This window comes from Gastrolobium bilobum, unplaced genomic scaffold (assembly GCF_033153095.1).
Source record: "Gastrolobium bilobum isolate Gb01-03AN ecotype WA unplaced genomic scaffold, APGP_CSIRO_Gbil_v1 utg231150, whole genome shotgun sequence".
In the NCBI taxonomy this organism is placed as follows: Eukaryota; Viridiplantae; Streptophyta; class Magnoliopsida; order Fabales; family Fabaceae; genus Gastrolobium; species Gastrolobium bilobum.
Window position 1 is genome coordinate 8,972 of NW_026898637.1, and position 8,971 is coordinate 17,942.

The window sequence follows — 8,971 nt, forward strand, 5'->3', positions numbered from 1 at the left end:
GGTAGCTGGCAACGACCCCTGTGACCTAGCCACCCTGGTGAACAGATGTAGAAAGGTGGAAGCGATAGGATTGCAAGCAAGGAAGCCTGCAGAGACCAGCGGATCTGGAACCAAAGCTCCGATGGCTAAGAATGGACAATGGAGAGGAAAACGCGAAGGCAGACCGTGGCAGCCCAGGCGTGATGGTAACAAGTTCAAGAGGCCCGGGAATCCTCGGGGAAATGGCAACAGGGCTCCCAATTGCCCCAAATGTAAGAAGGCCCATTTTGGCAACTGTTTGAATGGGTCGACACAATGTTACAAGTGCGGCCAAGAAGGACACTTCATCAAAGATTGTCCACAATGGGGAGAACAACAGACAGCCGCTGAGGCGCCAAGAGTGGGCAGAGTGTACACGCTGGATCAACATGTGGCGGACCAGGCGGCCGAACTAGTTAAAGGTACGATCAATATATGTGATGAAGAACTATCTGTTTTATTTGACTCTGGTGCGACCAATTCCTTCATTGCTGATTATGTGGCAAAAGCCTTTAACCTAACTATGAGCCCAATGCAATCCCCTATGCAAGTCACCTCTGCGACGGGGGAAGTGACAGTGTCTCACTTCACATGTAGAGGTGTAGAATTCAGATACAAAGGAAAGAAGTACAACCAAGACTTCATAATCCTCCCCTTAGCCAAACTGAACCTGATTTTGGGAATGGATTGGCTGGCCAAACAACACGTAGTAATTGATTGTAACAGCCGAAGTATAATAGTCGGCGGGGATATGATGGGGACCCCACTCCCCAATACTCCACCGGTCGAATCGGGAGATTGCACTCTCATGCTAATAGCCGGTCTAGTAGGTGCGAGCGAGATCCCGTTGATGAACATTCCCGTGGTCAAAGAATTCGAGGATGTATTTCCTGACGACATTACCACCTTTCCCCCTGAAAGGGAAGTGGAGTTTTCTATTGAACTTATTCCCGGGACTGGACCAATCTCAATTGCACCCTACCGTATGTCTCCCCTTGAATTGGTAGAATTGAAGAAGCAATTAGAAGACCTGCTAGGGAAGAATTTCATCCGACCCAGTGTATCCCCGTGGGGAGCACCAGTTCTATTCGTAAGGAAGAAGGACGGATCAATGAGACTTTGCACAGACTATCGGCAACTCAACAAAGTGACTGTCAAGAACAAATACCCATTGCCTCGTATCGAGGACTTAATTGATCAGTTAAGAGGTGCAAAGGTGTTTTCGAAGATTGATCTTCGATCAGGATATCATCAGATCCGGATCAAACCGGAGGACATCCCGAAGACAGCTTTCAGATCAAGATACGGGCACTATGAGTACTTGGTCATTCCCTTCGGATTGACTAATGCCCCGGCAGTATTCATGAGCTACATGAACCAGATCTTCCAACCTTACTTGGATCGATTCGTGGTCGTATTCATCGATGACATACTGATATACTCGAAGAGCAAAGAGGAGCATGAAGAACACTTGAGAATTGTGCTACAGGTATTGCGGGAGAAACAACTGTATGCGAAACCATCAAAGTGTGAATTCTGGTTGCCAGAGATTCAGTTTCTTGGACATGTAATTTCAGAGAAAGGAGTAGCAGTGGATCCCAGCAAGATTGAAGCAGTAGTAGATTGGGAACGACCAAAGACTGTCACAGAGATAAGGAGCTTCCTTGGACTAGCAGGATACTATCGGAGATTCATTGAAGGATTCTCGAAGCGGGTATTGCCACTTACCCGATTGACAAGAAAGCAGGTCCCTTTTGTGTGGACCGAGGAATGTGAAGCTTGTTTCCAAGAGTTAAAGAGAATGTTGACTACAGCTCCAGTACTGACACTGCCAGACCCGGAGGAACCATTTGAGGTATACTGTGATGCCTCCAAGATAGGCTTGGGATGTGTACTGATGCAGCATGGCAGACCAGTAGCATATGCATCCCGACAGTTGAAGCCGCATGAAGAAAACTACCCCACTCACGATCTAGAACTAGCAGCGATAGTGTTTGCCCTGAAGAGATGGCGTCATCACCTGTACGGTGCAACCACAACAGTTTATAGCGATCACAAGAGCCTCAAGTATTTGTTTGATCAAAAAGAACTGAACATGAGACAGCGTCGTTGGATGGAGTTCATAAAGGACTACAACTTTGAATTGCAATACCATCCCGGCAAGGCGAACGTAGTTGCAGATGCCTTGAGCAGAAAAACCAGAATGGTCACAAGCATGATGATAGCCGAGCATCAACTGATAGAGGACTTCCGAAACTTAGGCCTAGCAGTGATGAATAGCGAATGCGAGGCCGAATATTGGGCGGTGCAGATCACCGACGAACTACTAGAAAAGATCAAACAGGCTCAGCAAGCCGTCGACTGTTTAAAGAGGCTAAGGAATCAATCTGGTGTGAGCCTGAACCAGCAAGGTATAATTACCTTCCAAGGGAGAATAGTTGTCCCTACGAAGCTCTTGAGAGAGGAAGTCATGGAGCTAGCACATAAGAGCCAATACTCAATACACCCAGGAGCCACCAAGATGTACGCAGACTTGAAAAAGAATTTCTGGTGGAAAGGAATGAAGAGAGATGTGGGAAGATACGTAAGCAAGTGCATGGTGTGTCAGAAAGTAAAGATTGAGCATCAGCGGCCGGCAGGCACCCTACAGCCCTTGAGCATCCCCGAGTGGAAATGGCAGAGTATATCTATGGACTTCGTAACCAGCCTACCCAGAACTCAAGCAGGCTATGATGCCATCTGGGTAGTGGTCGACAGATTGACCAAATCAGCTCACTTTATACCGGTAAAAGGAACTTACACGACAGAGAAATTGGCTCAGATTTATGTAAAAGAGATTGTAAGATTACATGGCGTCCCTGAAAGCATAATCAGTGATCGGGATCCTAAGTTTACGTCCCGGTTCTGGTATTCATTACAGCAGGCGTTTGGGACCCAACTGCGATTGAGCACGGCATATCACCCCCAAACAGATGGGCAGACAGAAAGAACAATACAAACACTTGAAGACATGTTAAGAGCCTGCGCTTTAGAGAAGGAAGGTTGTTGGGATCAGTATCTGCCATTGGCAGAATTCTCTTACAATAACAGTTATCATGCCAGTATCGGTATGGCCCCGTATGAAGCACTTTATGGAAGGAGGTGTCGTACACCTGTATGCTGGGAAGAAGTGGGCGACAGAGAAATGTTCGGGCCGGACATGGTGAAAGAAACGACAGAGCAGATTAAGATGATCCGCGACAGGTTGCGGAAAGCCCAAGATCGGCAGAAAAGTTATTATGACTTGAAGCACCGACCCCTAGAATTTGAAGTAGGGGATCATGTGTTCATCAAGCTCTCCCCTGTTACTGGTGTTGGTAGAGCTCTCGGTGTAAAGAAGTTAAGCCCACGCTATATCGGTCCCTATCAGATTCTGAAAAGGGTAGGACCAGTAGCCTATCAGTTAGCATTACCACCCAATCTGGCAAATCTTCACGATGTATTCCATGTAAGCCAATTAAAGAAATATTTGGCAGATCCCTCACATGTGGTGTTACCGGATGCTGTGGAAGTAAGACCCAACTTGAAGATTCCGGTAGTACCCTACAAAATTCTAGACAGAGAAGAGAAGCGCCTTCGCAGCAAGGTGATACCAATGGTAAAGGTACAATGGCAAGGAAGGACTACCGAAGAAGCAACCTGGGAGCGAGAAGACGAGATCCGGCAGAAGTACCCCGACTTAGAATGTTTGTAATTTTCGGGACGAAAATTTTATTAGGTAGGGTGGATGTAATAACCCAAAAATCTTGTACTCGAAATTAGCCTAATGAAATGAAATGAAAGGGGATCAAGTCCATATTCAGTGAACGAGTAGCTTTGAATAAGCAACATTAGTCCTAAGCTAGAACCCACTTTAAATAAGATAATTAATAACTTAGCCAATGTGGGTTAAAGCCCAAATAAAGTTAAAGCCCAACCTACTAAGAATATGACTAAGTTAAAGGATTCAAGCCCAAAGCAATGCAAGCCCATTTTATAAGAAATGGCCCAATTAGTATCTAGACAAAGATCCAAGCCCACACCACTTAGCCTTGACCCAATTACTAATGGTCCCACACTTATTAACTTAATGGGCCCAAACACTCACCAAGCCCAACCCAATTCAAGAATAAACCCTAGGTGAGGTGGCAACACGTGATTGGACAATTTGAATGAAGATTTCACCCTCCTCACATGTCCACTTCGACCTAGCAAAGAGAAAAAGGGGATGAGATTGCTTTCCCCACCTTAGGCGCACTCATAGCAAGGAAAAGGAAGCTTCCTTCTTACACACTCAAGCCATGCATGACACAAGTCTTTCCATCTCCCAAGGTAACACATCAAGGGAACATAAACCAAGATTCCCTTCATAAAAGTAGGCTCACTTTCCCTCTTCCCTAGGCGCACAAGTCTTCCCCAATGCATGATTAAAAAGGTGAAGCCACCTTTTCTCCATCTCCCTAGGCGCAATAATTAGCATGAAAAGGGAAGACTTGTTCTTACACACCTTATGATGAGTGTGACATACTCAAGGTGATTCCCAAACCCCATGCATTGGGAAGTCCCAAAGACACTCTATCCTAGAATTCAATTATGGAAAGCTAAAAGACAAAAGGCCCTACACATTAACCAACATTTCTTCAATGATGATTAAAGCAATTAACATTGGTACACGCAAAGACCTTCCTCCTTCCCATGCACCTCATTCCCCAAAGTAATTAAGGATGCACCTCGTTTCCCTAACCAAGGCATGTCATACAAAAGTTCTTCTCCCCATGCACACCACCCTTCAAGCAATTAATGTGAGCCTTATCTTCCTTCCACTTAGGCGCTACACACATAGAACCCCTTCGATTCACGCGCACCACTTCCTAAGTGAATAATGATGAAGTTTTGTTTTCTAGGTAGGAATGCAAGAGTCCCCCATGCGTATGACACCTTGAGTGTCCTACACTCTACACACTATCATTACCCCTTCCCCATGCTTATGACAACCTTGAACAATGTGAGGAGACTTGCTTACCCCACACTCAACCAAGACCTAGCCTATCCTATCCTAGGCATGATGATTAGGGAGACTTGAATAAAAAGGTGTACAAACAAAGGCCTCTCCCCTTCCTAGCCGTACACTACCTAAAGAACCAAAGCAAGGACACACTCCCTCACTTCTAGCCACCCACTCATAAACAAGAAACAAGTGAACCAACACCTCTCCTCTCTTCTTAGACTTACGTAAAGAAAGATTAAGAAGAGGTTAGAAGCAACTCTCAATCCTAGAGGACTACTTGAAGATCAAGTTGGAGTTATATTTTAGACATCATCTTTGAGGTAAGATTTCATGAACCCTTTTATCCCTTCAAGTGAGTAGAATGAACTCTAACTAGTTTAGATGACTAGATCTTGGACTAATAAAGTCATGCATGCATATTTCATCTTTAAAATCACCTCTTAAGTATATCATCCCTAAATGGCCGAACCTCAAAGGTATGCATGCACCCTCTAAATATTCACAATATTTACTAAGCAACCTAACCCTAAATGACCGAATCTATATATACCCGACTAGATATTGAATATGTTCTTTAAGGTAATATGAAAAGTGTTGAAGTAGATGTTTTAAACAACATGTAGGAAAGCATTACTTGAAGAATCACCACCTAAATGGCATTAACCCTAAATGGCCGAACTTGATGAGTATTAGACCCATGAACATGTTGTCAAAAATTATCCCTAGGCATGCACCCTCTAAATGGCCGAACCCTAATAAGCCTAAAAGGGAAATATGTGAAGGTTTTCTTAATACCATGATGTGTGGCCGAAATGTATGCCCTAGAATATGACTTATGCATGAAAACAATTAGTAAAAATTATCTCCTAGGCATTTTCATCCTTAGAGAGCCGAACCTATGACATGAAGAATATTAAAGTTTAGATCTTTTAATTTTAGAACCATGTACTAAGGTTGAATATGTGGCTAGGACAAATCAAAGCTTGAAAAGAGATCCAAGATACTACGACCTTCATTTGGCCGAATCCATCACCTACGGGAAGAATTTACAAAGAGAAAAAGTGTAAGTGATTTATGGTTGTTGAAGCGGCTACCCTATGGTTGCCACCCCCTTTATGTTAAAGTGAGGTTTGACTGCAATATGTTATATGATGCATTACATGATATGTTTGGTTGTTTGGAACTAATGTTTATTCATGCAAGTTTTGTAAGATGGCCTGTGCACTAATACCACAGAGGCAACCTGACGAGGACCCTGGGTATTCGTCCATAAGACCATGGAGAGTAATTGCCATGGCAGGATTGGTATGATGATATGAAAGCATGATTATTTTCCAAACTATGTTTCCAATGTTTTGCCATTCTATTATTGTACATGTTATTATGTGACTATTGCAGGAGTAAGCATCATGGTTTGGAGGTTGCTCCAACTGTGAGTCCTTACTGAGACCCCCAATCTCACCCCTCTTTGGGGAAACCCACTTTCAGGAAAAAAAATGACTAAATGGGTAAGACATGGAAAGAGGCTGGTACGAGTTGAAGAGGAACCTGCGCAACCACGTGCAATTGATAATGACTCCAAACTAACGGAGATCTTTGAGAACTTACTGGCCGAAGGAAAGCTCTTGGAGGCAGACTATCTTATATCTGCTCTAGCTGGGCCCATGTGGCTTGAAGAGGCACCTCCCTAAGGGTGTACCTAAGTTCTAATTTGGGATGACTGTAATAGACTATGCCACTTAGATTATTTTGAACCTCTTATATGCCTTTGAAGTACGATATTTTGGGATGTTTATGTTTTATGGACTTATGAATTTAGCAGGAAAGATTAAGTAACATAAGTCACTATCCGCATAAGACACTTAAGTAACTACCTACTGGGTAGTAGTCAACACTAAAATTATGATCATGTAAGTGAGCTCCTAAAGTAACGCATAAGTGTAAGTAGGGTAACCAAGTAGAGATTAATTTGTAAGTAGACCGTAGACAAAGAAAAAGAGAAACTCATGACTAGAGGAATAGATAAGTTAGGGGAATGAACGAAATTAATTCTCATTAGTAAATCTTAAGTTAACCACGCTTAAGTACATGGATTCCGCGCATTGAATGTCAAGCAATGTTACACCTTTGATGGCCTCATTAAGGGTGTTACAATTAACATATTCAGTACCATTATCTGTTCTTAGTCTCTTGAGTTTTTTACCAAACTGGGTCTCAATCATTTTATAAAATTGAAAGAACAGTTGTGGTACCTCAGACTTTTCACGCATTAAGTACACCCAAGTTACACGAGTGCAATCATCAATAAAAGAAACAAACCATCTATTTCCAGAACCATGAGGGACTTTAGAGGGACCCCAAACATCAGAATGAATAAGATCAAAAGGTTCAACACTCTTAGTAATACTAGAAGGAAAAGACACACGATGATGCTTAGCAAATTCACAAACATCACAATGAAAAGACTCAACAGATTTAGACAAAAACAATGACGGAAATAAAGATTTGAGTAAACTAAATGGAGGATGACCTAAGCGCTTATGATGAAGCCAAATCAAAGAATCAACAGTTGATTGACCATGAGACATCAAGATGTGATTTGTTACTTTATTTGCAGGAGATTGTGACACCAGATAGTACAGCCCACCTTGCTCTTTAGCACTACCAATCGTCTTCCCCGTGGCGAGATCCTGAAAAACACAATGGGTAGGATAGAAGGTTACAGTACAATTCAAATCTTTTGTAATTTTATGAATAGAAAGAAGATTCGTGGAGAGGTTAGGAACATGACGAACATCCTTAAGATGTAAGGACTGCTGTAAGTTTATGTCACCAGATCCCGCAACTGATGTATGAGAGCCATCAGCTACGGCTATTGTATGAGTTCCAATGGTAGGATGATAAGAGGTAAAGAAGTCAGCACAACAAGCCATATGATCAGTAGCACCAGAATCAACAACCCAAGAATGTTTAAAATCATTACATGAAGAAAGGAAGAAATAAGTTTTGGAGCTCATACCAGGCATAGTCAAAGCACTAGTATCAGATGGCTTACTCATAGAATCAAGAATGGTTCGGAGCCGTTCCAACTCATCTGGACGAAATGCAGGTTGGGTCTTATTAGGTGTAGGAGTTATTTCAGAGGAAGTAAAATGCGTTTGACCACGCAACTTTGCCATCTTTTCTAAGACAGATTGATTTCCATAAAGGCGAAAGCATAAATCCTTGATATGACCTGTTCTTTTACAATAAGAACACCATCGATCATCTCTCTTAGGTCTAGAAGAGGTACCATCATAAAATTTTGAAAAAGAACTCCTTTGAGAAGAGGCCATACTGCACAGAAAATGGTCAAAAAATAAAGCTCCAAGAAGCCAAAAAATCACAAATAAATACCAAACGATGTCCGATCAAAGAGAGGAGCACAGATCCAGAAAGAGGATGAAGGGAAGATCAAGATCGCGGTGGTCCGATCCGGAAAAATGATCTCACGCGCCGCCACGCGCCGGTGAGATTGGCTGCGCGTGGGCTTCACTCGCGGTTGAAGGGGCGGCGCGTGTGGGCGCGTGCGGTGGCCGTCCGGTCTGAAATTTCTGGAGCAACGTCGTTCGGTGAGCGCGGTTCTTTCTGGGTCTGTTCGGAGTTGAAAAACCACCGGGAAAGGGTCCAATTGTGATGAACAGATGCTGTCTTGTGATGAAGAATAATGGAGACGATGAACAGTAACAGAGATCCAGTATAACAGAGATCTTCTCGGTCCAAGAGGTCCCCGGAAAAAAAAATGCGGTGGCGGCTGATGGCAGCGAGAGACAAAAAGAATAAAAGGTTCTTGTTCTAAAGACAATAGGCGCGGAAGCAGAGCCCTCAGGATCGAGAGCTCTGATACCAACTTGAAATAAAAGGGTATTTGAAATATTATTGAATCGT